At 53.1% G+C, this 12,109-nt stretch overlaps 1 protein-coding gene across 7 annotated transcripts in view; it reads left to right on the top strand.

The window, feature by feature from the left end:
* Positions 1–696: 696 nt before the first annotated feature.
* The window catches only part of CAPN15 (calpain 15), a 48,678-nt gene continuing 37,265 nt past the window's right edge, over positions 697–12,109 (top strand). For 3 of the 7 annotated variants that reach the window (XM_085237884.1, XM_085237891.1, XM_085237890.1), the window contains exons 1-3: positions 866–1,006; positions 4,949–5,298; positions 5,385–5,567. The gene's annotated coding sequence lies outside the window, so the exon portion shown is untranslated. Of the gene's footprint in view, positions 715–865; positions 1,007–4,948; positions 5,299–5,384; positions 5,568–8,057; positions 8,111–9,134; positions 9,281–12,109 lie in introns of those variants that run through there. The other 4 variants (XM_085237885.1, XM_085237886.1, XM_085237887.1 and 1 more) reach the window with 4 other exon arrangements.

Genomic DNA, 12,109 nt, shown 5'->3' on the forward strand with positions numbered 1-12,109 from the left:
CCTGGCTGTATGCACGGAGCGGGGGTGAGAGGTGGGGGGCAGCACCAGGGAAGGGAGCTGAGGGTCCAGCTGTGGTTCTGTGACAAGGGATTGAATTAAGTTCTTTACAGAGGTGATGGTGAGGTGCTGGAACAGCTGCCCAGAGAGGCTGTGGATGCCCCGTTCAAGGCCAGGTTGGATGGGGCCGTGGGCAGCCTGGGCTGGTATTAAATGTGGAGGTTGGTGGCCCTGCCTGTGGCGGGGAGTTGGAGACTCATGATCCTTGAGGTCCCTTCCAACCCAGGCCGTTCTGTGATTCTGTGAATTGCTGACCGGCTTCTGCACCTGTGAAACGGGAGCACGGGGAGCTCAATTGGAGTCGGGGCTCCCGGGTTTGCAGAGGTTCCCGTTGCTGCGTGCCCGCCCGGCTCCAGGCGGACGGAGGGATGAAGCAGCCCGAAGCCAAATCCTAATTCGCTTCACGCACCGCCAGGTCATTAAGAGATGCAATTAGCAGCCGGGCGGGTACGGAGCACGGCAACGCCGAGCCTCGGGGTTCCGATCTCAGCACCGGGCACGCCCGAACCCCGACCTCGCCTCCTGCCACCCCCGGCCTTCAGAGCCGCCGGCTGTGATCCCCGCCCCTCAGCCCGGCTCCCCCCGCCCCTCAGCCCGGCTCCCGGCTCGCACCGCTCCGCCGCCTCCTTCCGCTGCTGTCGCCCGGCGCCGCTCGGGGTTTGTAGTTCGCTCCTGCTATTCACGACGGCCTCTGCGCCGTTTCCGCGCCGTAGCGTCCGGAGGGCGGGATGGGGCGCTACGCCACGGCGGCGGCGTAAGGGCGGGCGTGGGGACTCTGGGGCAAGGCCGGGCCGGCGGCGGAGCGGGAGGAAGGCGGCGGCGGAACGGCCGTGCGCCGCGGAGGAGGGAGAGAGGGAGGAGGAGGAGGAGGAGGTGGAGGAGGCGAAGTTACTGCGCCCGGCGGGAAGTGCGGGGCCGCGGGCACGGCGAGAGCAGCGCGGCCGCTCAGGTAAGCGGGGCCGGGGGGCCTCTGGGAGCGGGGGCCGCTTCCTCGCAGCCCGGCTGGGGCCGCACGGAGCAGCCGCGTTGCCTGCGGCCGGGCACGGGCCGCCCCCGCGCCGATCGGCACCACCTGTTGGAGGAGCGCGACTCTGCCCCGGGCGGCTGCGGGGCCGGCGGACTCGGGGGCTCCGTGCCGTGCCGAGGCGCTGGAGCTGCTCCGAGGGTCCGCTGCCGCACGGCTCGGGGAGAGGAAGGAGCGCCGGGCTCTCCGTAACCGCTCCATTTTCTGAGCGGCTCATCGGTCCGCATCCCAGCCCTCCTCGGCTTCGGGAGCAGAGAGTTGGGATAGCTGGGTGATGGGAGCTGGGTGTGCTGTGATCCTGGTATCAGGTTGGGATGGGAGCTGGGTTTGCTGTATTCTCATGGCAGGTTGGGGTGGGAGCTGGGTGTGCTGTGATCCTGGTATCAGGTTGGGGTGGGAGCTGTGTGTGCTGTATCCTCATGGCAGGTTGGGGTGGGAGCTGGGTGTGCTGTGATCCTGGTATCGGGTTGGGATGGGAGCTGTGTGTGCTGTATCCTCATGGCAGGTTGGTTCCTCTGAGCGCTACCTTCAGACTGAAATCTCAGCATGCAATGGGTGTGGATTTCAGGTGGTTTTCCATGGTCAGACAGAAGGTACAACGATGGAGCTGATGCCCTGGGGAGCAGCAGGGCCTGGGCATGATGCCTGTTGATCTCATTGTGGGATCGTGGTCACAGAGTCACAGAATGGCCCAGGTTGGAAGGGACCTCAAGGATCATGAAGCTCCAACCCCCCTGCCACAGGCAAGGCCACCAACCTCCAAGTTTAATACCAGACCAGGCTGCCTGTGCTCATGTTGGAACCTCTCCTCACCCTGCTGTGGGACTCTTGTAGAACCTCCTCTTCCTCCCCTTTCGTGCTGGCTGTGGCGAAGTGCAGCAGGACTGGGCTGTGGGTGAGGAATGAGCTGCAGGAGCATTTGGGGTGGGTGAAGCACCTGGTGCTGCTGTCCTTTGGCTCCAATGTGAATGTGACCCTAACGTGTGTCAGAGAGATGCGATCCAAAGTGCTGTGGTTTCAGGTAACTGGGGATGTTAACTTGCTGTAACTTGTATCAGCTGCTGTTCGTGTCCGAGGCTGATGCAGCTCCTTTCCCAGGTGGGCCCTGAGGCTGTGGAGCCCTTTGGGGAGGTTTCATGTGACTTGGAGCCTGCCAGGCCGGATTGCTTGGTCAGGGAACAGGAGAACTGCAGGCTCAGTCTGGTGACTTGGAGCGTACGGGAGCACAAGGCATGTGCCAGTCATAATGCTTTCTGAGTTGGAATAAAACAAAAGTGCTAAAATTTCACAATACAGGGGAAAAAAAAGGAAAAAAGCTGGGTGTGCTGTTCAGCCTGGCAGTGGCTGAGGGATGGGGTGAGCCCTGGAAGGGCTGGGCTGCTGAGGAGCTGCTGTGGAGGGAATGGCCCAAAGCCTATGGCTGGGAGTGGGGGGTTTTATCATGGGGGAAATCCACTGCTTTTGGTTGTCCCAGAGGTTTTGTGGGGAGGTCCGGAGGTGGCTGTGTAACAGACTGGGAGCTGATAAAGATGAAGGAGAGTGACTTTTTACGTGGGCACATAGTGACAGGGTAAGTTGGAAGGGTTTTAAACCAAAAGAGGGGAGATTTTAGGGAGAGAATTCTTCATTCAGAGGGCGGTGAGGCACTGGCACTGCTACCCAGCGCTGGGGATGCTCGCGTGGGTGAGCTGTGGGCAGCCTGAGCTGGTGGGGGGCAGCCAGCCCATGGCAAGGATGGGTCTGGGGGGGGCTGTGAGGGCCCTTCCCACCCAGCCACGCCGTGGTGCTGTGCTGGGGCAGCACCCCTAGCGAGCGGCACTGCACACCGTCCCAGTGAGCTGGAACATGGGGCTCTGAGGAAGGTCACAGGTAGCGCAGCCTTGGGCAGGTTGCTTATGTGGGTTGGACGTGGGATCTGGGAGCTTCCTCCTCCTTTTTCTGCCTCAGCAAGTGTGCTCTCCCAGATTTTCCTGCACTTGGCTGTTTCAAGGGGTGTTGCTCTCCTTGTGCTCAGCTGAGGAAGGCACAAGGACTGCTGGCTGTGCATGAGGAGCGTTTCACTCTTGCCTTCACAGCTCCCTGCACGTTTTGTCTTGGATGGTGGGAAATGACAGTCGTTCCCAAAGCTTGCTCACATTTGGTTTTAAAGGCGAGGAGAGGTTTTTTTTGCCATTTCCTCTCACTCTGGAAAAAAAAAAAAAGCATGCTGCCCGAGTGTCTGGGCAGAAGGGGAAGCCCTGGAAAGGAAGTAAGATCTGAAGAAATGTGTCACCAGCAGAAAGCACAATTGTTTTTCTACATTCACATCGCAGAGCGCAGCCCCGCTCATCCAGCTGCTGTTTGACAGCCAAGATAATACATTTATATTGATGCAATTAGCAGGACGGGGGTTTTGCTGGATGGCTTGGGGGCAGCGAGCTTTTCAGTCTAACTCCAGCAAATAGATTGGGGAGGGCTGGAAAGCTGCCGTGGTTTGCTGCAATTGGCCCTTTGGGTTTCTGGAGGTTGAGTACATAACTGCTGCTATTTCCTATTGTGTTGTACCCTGCCTCGCTGAAAAGAAAATAACTTGAGGGAAGACGGGGTTATTTTTGCCAGCTTGAAATGATCAAGTTTGATTTCTAAAAACCCGAGTCTTTAGGCTTGTACATTAGAAACAGCATTGGAACCACATCGCTGTTCAAGTGCGCTTTGCCGATGGTAGGAACTCTGAAATGCATTCATAAAAGAGAAACAGCTCTTCTGTTCCTGCGATGCAGCCCCTTTTGTAGAACCCAGGGTGCCTGTTCAGTGCCGGGATCCTGCCTGGTGTTGGCGTTAGGGCTGATGGAGCTGTGTGCCTGTGGCTCAGCCCGCACTGCCTGGGCTCTGGGCACAGCCAGAAGGGCTTTACTTTAAGCTGCTGGGAGTTAAGCGGTTTGTCTTCCCAGACAATGCGTATGTGGACACATCTCCTGCAAGGAAAATGACGTGGTGTGCTGGCAGCTGATGTAGGCAGCTATGGGGTGCTCTGTCCTCCCGTGTTTAGCTTGCCGTCTCATCAGCTCTGAGAAGACCTCTGGCTTTGCTGTGAGTGCATGGCAGTGCTGCAGGCCAGGCATTCCCTGTGCTGTGCAGAGCTTTGGGCCAAAAGGGCCAGGGCGGTCCCTTCAAACCTTGATCAGAGCATTACTTGCTTTCTGCTGGTCCCTAAGCAGCATTTCTTGCCTGCTCCATAGCATTCTTCATGTGCTGGTTTGCTGTGGCTAGCAGTTTAGGCCCAGCTGTTCGCACTGGTCCTCCTTTTCCTACTGCCTGGAATCTCTGTGTTATGCAAGGAGAGAAAATCCATGAATACTTGTAACCTGTAACTGTAACAGCAGCAGCCCAACGAGGTGGCTGAAGGGGCAGGGTGATGGGCACAGAACAGGGTCTGTCGCTCTCCTGTGCTTCTCTCACACCCCTCAGTGTGAGAGATGCTCAGTGATGCTCTGGCTCAAACCTCATTTGCTTTTTTGCCTCCTCCCCAATCTAAAATAGAGATAGCAGAAGTGTGCCAGCAAACCAAACGGTGGTGAATGGGGGTTCTTGTTGCTCTGTCTTATAGAAGCCCACCCTAAAGGAGTCGGCGCTTTCCCTGAGTGAGAATTTCCTTAAAACACGTTGCTTCAAGAGCAGGGAGTGTGAAGGGGCGTGGGGAAATGTCCTGCAGGAGGGAGGACAGCTGGGTTTGCTGGGGCTGGTGTTCAGCCTCCATACCTTTTAGGGACGGGATGGGCACATTTGACACGATCACATTTGTACTTGGCAATTAGCAGTAGCTGTAAGCGCTGACGATGCTGTGACCAGCAGGGTAGTTAACGTGTCTCTTTGTGTTTGACCACGCAGGCAGCGTGCCCCTCCAGTCCCTGCACAGGAATCCTGCCCTGCTGCTGGTTGTGGAGAGCCGTCCAGAGCCCTTATCGTTGGGATCCTGCTGTGCTCCTGAGGCGCTGTGTTATTCAGCACAGCGAGGCCGAGCAGCCGCCTTGCTTGCAGGGTTAGCAGGGCGATAAATCACAGCCAAAGGGGCTGAAACCCTGAGTGAAGAGTGCGAGTCGACTCAGAAGCAGACCAAGCTCTGTCTCCAGGCGGGACCGAGCGCCGGCCCATCGCCAGCCTGATGCTGCAGGAAACACGGAGCCTTCTGGGAGCTGTAGTTCAAGCGGACGCCGATTGAGTGACCCAAAATGTGAGAGGTTGGTGGCGTGGGCTGCTGTGATGCTGATCGGCCCCCAGTCTCAGCAGCCCTTATTCTGACGTGTCTCTCCTCTCTGTTCCCCAGCCTGGTGCAGCTGCCGCTCCTCCTGGCAGGCGCAGCTCGTTGCCAGGGCTCTGTGCAGACCATCTAGCATGCTCCTCCAAGCGGGCCGTGCAGCTGGCGCCTGCAGCAGCCGTTCCATTCCGGGGACACCGGGCTGAGCTCACACCAACTGGGCATCGCACCCGCAGAGCTGAGCTGTCTTGGGTGAGAAGGCTTTTCTGGCTGCAGCTGGCTCTGTGCTGGGCTGGGAGGGACTGGAAGGAAAAAAAAAGGCCTTTTCTCGTCTGTTTCGTGAGCGTGGTTACCCCTGCTGCTTCTCTCCTGTGCCTCTTGTCTTTCTGTCTTGTTTTAATTCCTTCTTGAAGTGTTCTCCTCTCTGTCTGTGTGAGGGCCATGGATGCTGGCCTACCCTGGTTTTATCACAACGAAGAGGAAATTGAGAATGGAAGAGAAAGCGTGTGGTCATTGCAGCCTTAAGCTGTGGAATCTGTGTGCCTGACTGAGGATGTATATGAGGCAGTGCATGAGTGGGAAAACTAATCAAAGAAATTCTGCACTGCATTTCCTGTGATGACTGCAGAGCCCTGGCAGATCCCTGCACGAGAACAGCAAGGTCTTTTTTTTTTTTTTTTTTTTGGTTTGTTTTTTTGTTTTTTTTGAAAGCTTGGCTGCTTTCATAGTGGTGGTTCAGAGCCTGTCCTGCAGGGCCAGGTGGCGGGCAGTGGGCTGAGCTTGTGCTGAGGACATGCCTGGGGCATCCCATGCAGGGGGATGGTGTTCTGATGGTGCAGACCTTGCATACAACTGAGCTAAGCTAATGTGGCTGTTCTGGAGCAACACGGGTTGGCCTTTTTGGGCTGGCTGTGCTGTGCTACAGCTTCCTGAAAGCATCTGCGTTAGTTTTCAGCCCCCTCATCTGGAGCACAGTGTTTTCCTCGTGCAATGGTTATATTTGTTCAAATAATTGCTCTCATGGGCGAGGACTGCTTAAGGCCCTGTGTAATTGAACACATCCTATGGCTTCGACTGGATTGGTGTAGCTGTATAGTGAAGCAGACAGCAAACCAGTATGGTTATTCCAGGGAGGAAAGGGGAATGTCATAGTGGCACCAGGCACCGCTGTATCTATATCACCTCAATTACACCAGATGTTATTCCAGCCAAATCCAGAGGTGGAGGAGAGGAGTGGGCAGGAAGGTGGTGCTTTTCCATAAGGTAACAGCACTGAGCTCTCCCTGCAGAGAAACCATCCTGCCCCCTTGGGTTCATTCTCCCTGTCCCTTCCCAGTTCTCTGTGCTCCTGGTGAAGTTCTCAGCCATTCGTATACTTTTATCTTCTGGTTGTTTGTGATGGAAATGCCAAATGCCACTGTTGTCTGTCAGGCTCATCCTATCTCTGTGCTTGCTTGAGGCACAGCCAGAGATGTGGTGGTTTAAATTGAGGTTGATTGTTTGGAAATTGGGACACGATGCTTCATTAAAGCAAGGAAAGTCTAAATTGCATTCAAGTGGCAGAAGGAGGCATGTGGTACTGCTGCTCTTGTGAAAGGAGGCTTTTTTTGGCTCTGGACGTGGCAGTGCACTGAAGACTGGGATTTGTCTCTAGTAAAGGAATGCAACTGGATGTGGTTTGGGTAAATTACGTATTTATTGTCTGCCTAATGTCTGTTGAATTAAAGCTGTGGCTGAAGTGTCTGGGGACAGTGTGCTCAGGGGACATCTCCTCCTCCCTCTTCCTCTGAGACTGCTTTTCACATCTGTGCCCTGCGCTTTCACTGGCTCTTAGACTGCACTTCTTGCTGCAACTCTCTTCCCCTCCCTTCTTCAGGCCGGCTCTTCATCTGCTTAACTGTCAGCTTAGCATGATCGGAAAGTACAATCCCTGATGCCCTTTTGGGTATGACCTTGCGTTTGTGCTACGCTTGGGCATCTGTGACTCCCCATGAACTGAGTGGCTGATGACACACAGCTGAGATCTGCCTTTCTCAGAGACCAAGAAGAAACTCCTGGGTCAAGTCCAGTTCAACACTGTTGAAAGCGGTGTAGGTCGTGAACTTTACCAGGAATTAATTGTTGGAACTAACTGCGTGCTTTTTCCCCAGCACTTCTGGAGCAGTTGGTCCAGAGATCTCCACTTTGAAAGGCTAGAAACTCTCCTCTGACTTCCAGCCCTTTCAGCATGCGGTTCTCCTGGGCTGGTTTCTTGTTCTTGTGCCACAGCAGCGTTGTCTTGCAGATGAGAGATGACTTGCAAATTTTGTTTTCCTTCCCTGCTTCATTGTAACTTTTACGTCCTGTATCAGCCGTGGCTCTTGGTGTAGATTTATCCTGAGATATGTGAAAGCTGTTTTGTTTTTCTGTTGTTTCTTTCTGGGAGGTTGGTGTTGTGGAGCCTGTTTATTTCCATGTTGTGCTTTTGTCTGTTCTAAGTGCAGGTGGAGCTCTGAGCTGCACAGTTGGAGTGTTAGTGAGTGCAGAGGGGCACTTTTTTGCATTACTGTCACTTCTCTTTTTTTAATGTTTGTCCTTGCTACTTTTGCAATCTTGCCCATTCAGGAGGGAGAGATGTTGTCAGAAACAGCTGAATCAAGGTGAACTTGACAAAGCAAATGTATTGGAGAGCCAGTGCCTGGCTCTTACTCGTGTTTATCTCTAGCTGTGAATGTGCAATAACAACAGTTCTGTTCTGCACAGGCTGGCACAGCCTCAGACTGGAAGATCTGCTGTTTACCAATCAACACTCTGCTGTAAGTGAGAAGGGGAAGAAAACGTTTTATTGCTGCTGGGTAACCCAGTGTCTAGTTAAACCTATCCGAGGGGAAAAAATAAAGAAAAGGAAACTAAGAGCGCACGTGTTACTCAAGATGGGTTTTCCTGGCAAGAGGCCACGTATGTGTTTTTCCTGCAAAGCATCCCTGCTTATGCTACTTCCCGTTGAAGCCATAGCATATCAGTAGCAGCAAATAAAGGCTTCCTGGTTGTCACAGTGTGACTGGTCTCAGCAGGCAGTCTGTCAGAGTGATTTTTCAGCCCGGCATGTTTTGTTGCTGGGGTATTCTGTGGGCTGAGGAGGATGACAGAGCTCTGCTGCCAGGATTGTAATGCACAGAGAAAAAGATCTGGAAATTGGATCTGTTGGTAAAGCTTCCCAAGACTGGATGCTGTGGCTTGTCTTGTTTTGTTTCTTCCCCTTGTCTCTGTCTGTGGCAGTACTGCGACGTTGCTAATGAGATGAACAGTGCCAGCCCACACACGCTTCTGTTAGCTCTGCACTCCAAAGGCAGCCACAGTTGGCCAGTAAGCTGGAAGATACAAGTTGCCCTGTTGCACTTCACTGAAGTAATGCTAATTGACTATTTAATAGAGCACCCGGTTGGAGAGATTTGTTTGTTTTGTTTTTTATTCTGTGCAAATCCAGGCCATGCTTCTGCTGTGGCTTTGTTGCTGTTCTTCATGCTTATTCAGATGGGCCTTCCCACTCTTTAGTGATGGAGATGGGTTTGAAGTTAACCTTTATTTTGAAGAAGCCTTCCTGTCCGTCGTCTTCACCACAGCTTGTAATTAAGGTGCCTATTTCCCATTTCAAATCTGTATAATCCCCTCTCAAAGTGACCGTGATAGATCTCCAGTAGCTCACTGGGTAATCTATCACTGGTTTACAGTGTGCTGTGCAAGGGAGAAGAGGAAACTTTTCAGGCTTTGACGCTAATTGCTTTGTGGCTAAGCTGGCTCTGCAATAAATCTACTTTTCCTATCAATCTTTTGCTTCAGGCTTTGGACCCCTCTTCCTCTGCCTGCATACTTATGAAGAGTCGGTGCTGGGCATTGAGTGCAGCTCAGCCCAACTCAGCTGATGTGCATGAGTTTCTTCTGTGTTAAAGTTGGGCCAGAACCTCTTTCAAGGCAGCTGAAAGAAGGTAAAGATCCTCAGGCTTGCCTTTGCATGTTCATGTTTGTGGCCAGAAAGGTGTGCTGCTGTTCTGGACTTTGCTGAAGCGTAGCATGAAGTATGAGGTCCTGTTATGTGCTGGTCGAGGTTTCCAGGTTAAATTATCTTGTTACCTCCTTAATAGCCCATCTAGAAAACTGTGTCCAGGCACCTAATTTCATTTAATTAGATCTCCACAAGTGGATCAGCAATTTGTTTCTTGCTGTGATTAAGAAAACAGCTTATTTGCAGCTTCCAGTCTCCTAATTGTCATCTTGGGCCAGGAATCCTGATACTGGCCTCTCTCCTCCCAGCCCTACTGCCCCATAATGAACATTTGAGTGGGTAAGCTTTTCCCTTTTCTCCATCTCCCTGCCCTCCCATTTGTGGTGCTGTGTAACGCCTGGCATCCTCGTGCCTTGTGAGCCTGAGTGCTTCTTGGCCCTGGCAGGTAGAGCAGTGCCTGGAGTCACAGGACTGTGCCCTGAGTCACGTGGGAAGCTCTGTGCTAGAGCCTGAAGGCTGAAACAGCTTCCCACTGGGCTGTCCTTCCTGTTAGACCTATTCCTCCTCAGTCTGTTCCTGGAGGGACTTTCCCACCTCTGCCTTCCGGCAACTTTGCAAGGAACTGGAACTTTCTGACAGCTTAATTTCCTGCCAGGGCTGCAGCACTTGGGCTGTCTTACAGTGCTGGCTCAGCAGGTGAGGGCGGGAAGAAAGAGCAGCAAAACTCCATTTGTTGTCACCAAGACTCCAGCTTTGTGCAAGACATGGGGCATTTGGTTTGCTTGGCTATTTTGCAGCATGGGTCTTGCTGGCAGCCGTGGGAGCTTTTGCCGTGCTCGAGACATAGAGCTCTCCTTGAGTTGGGGCTTAGCATCTTGGATTTCAGTCTGGCCTGTTTCTGTCTGATGTGGATGTCTTTCTGCTTGTCTGCTCTTTTCCTGCCTTGTGGGGAAAAAGAGAGCTTGTTCTCCCATCCTTCCCTGCTGTCTCTTCTTTTATCCAGGTCCTCTCAGCATGGTGAATGCAGATCGTGCTCAGCTTGGTGCCCATCCCTGGCTTTACACGCGCACAGGTTTTGCCACCCTGCTCTGAGCAGCGAGGAGCTTGGCTGCTTGTCACTTGCTGTGTACACAAATGCTTGAGCTGCTTTTACTTGCTCAGTTGGTATGACACCATCAGGTGCTACGTCCATCCCTAGTTACCTGTGCCTGACCTCTGACTATTTAGGTGGGGATGTCTCAGGAACCCTTGTTTCTGCTTGCAAGGAGCAGGTTGCATGTGTGTGAAAGCAGAGAGCTTTGCTCCTGAGGGTGAGAGCAGGTCCAGCTTTTCTGATGCCCAAGGCAGGGACATGCACACAGCTGAGGGAAGAGAAGGGCTGGTAGTAGCAGGAGGCTCTCATCTTCCTCTGGCACAGCTCTGAGGATGCTTTTCCTCCAGGTACATGGGGGGATGCTGTGAGCAGAGCTGTATGGTGTGCAGGGTGGCTGTGTTTTCATTGCTGGGTCCTAGCAGAAAAGGCAGTAGCTCAGAGGTGACTTTATGGGGTTGAGAAACTAATGAGGTGACAAAGTCTTGGTCTTAGGTGTGGGAGGCTGAGAGCAGCGAGATGTTGGAAGACTCAGGCAGGAGCTGAGCTGTGTTACGTGAGCAAATAGATAACAAAGGAGCATGGGGAGCATCTATCACGTACCAGGGGGCTTCTGCACACAGGACCAAGTGAGGTGAGTCTGCCCTTGGCATTCTCAGGGGCTGGAGCAGCTCCAGAAATCTGTCTCTTCCTGCTGCATGCCGGAGGGAAGAGCTTGGGCTCAATCCTAGGAAGATCTTGGGACAAGCTGATCCTGCAGTTTCCTAGATACATTGGAACATGTGAGCTAGGTCTTGTTTTTCTTTTATCTTGTTTGTTTGTTTGTTTATTTGCTTTCCACTTCAAAATGGAAATCTGCTTTGGAAGGGAAGGTGACTGAGGACATCTGTGCTTGGCTTCGTGTGCTGTGGCAGAAGGGCTGGGACCCAACCTGCTAGCTGGTGTTGAGGCATAGAGTTCATCCTGCACCCTGGCAGCCTCTCTGCTCTTCCCGCAGCAGGAGCAACCTCTGCAGGGAAGCTCTGCTGTCCTGAGCTTGCTGCCAGTGCCTGCTGCTCCTGGTGTCAGTGGCAATTTGAGGAAGGGTCTGCCTCGCAAACCAGCGTGAATGCATGCGAGTGACTTGGAAGCAGAAAGATGAAATCTATTTTAGTTTTGGAAGCAGTATTTTGGGAGCAGTTAAGCAGTGTCAGTTGATAATTATCACAGCTGCAAGGGGTAAAAAAAAAAACAAAAAACAACAAAATCCCAACTCAGCATCTTACTAAGGTGCTGAAGTGCTCATTTCCATGAATGAGTTCCACCCTTCCCGAGACACTTCAGTCTATTCGCTTTGTTTCTTCCTGTCCTGATGAAGTAGGTGGAGGCAGTGCTTTATTTATTAGAAGGAAAATCCTGTTCCTTCGTGCCAAGGCAGAGGAGCTGTTGGCAGTTTGCTCCCCCTGAGGTCTGCCCTGCTCAGCACGGGCTGTGTACCTGCGTGGGGCACCTCCTGGGGTTCTCCTGCCCAATGGGAGAAGCTCCTAAAAATAAAGCTCAGTGCTTGCAGAAAGGCTTTCCTCTTTGTAGCCTTTTTTAATTGACCCCTTGCCTTGCTAGGGTGTAGTTTGCATTCTCATCTTTCCATCTTGCAGACTCTTCCTTTGCTTATTGTTGGCCAAAGGCGTTTTCTGGCTCAGCGTGGCAAGCAGGTACGTGTTTTGCATTGAGCTGCAGTGATGC

This window comes from Meleagris gallopavo, chromosome 16 (genome assembly GCF_905368555.1).
Source record: "Meleagris gallopavo chromosome 16, MGAL_WU_HG_1.1, whole genome shotgun sequence".
Classification (NCBI taxonomy): Eukaryota; Metazoa; Chordata; class Aves; order Galliformes; family Phasianidae; genus Meleagris; species Meleagris gallopavo.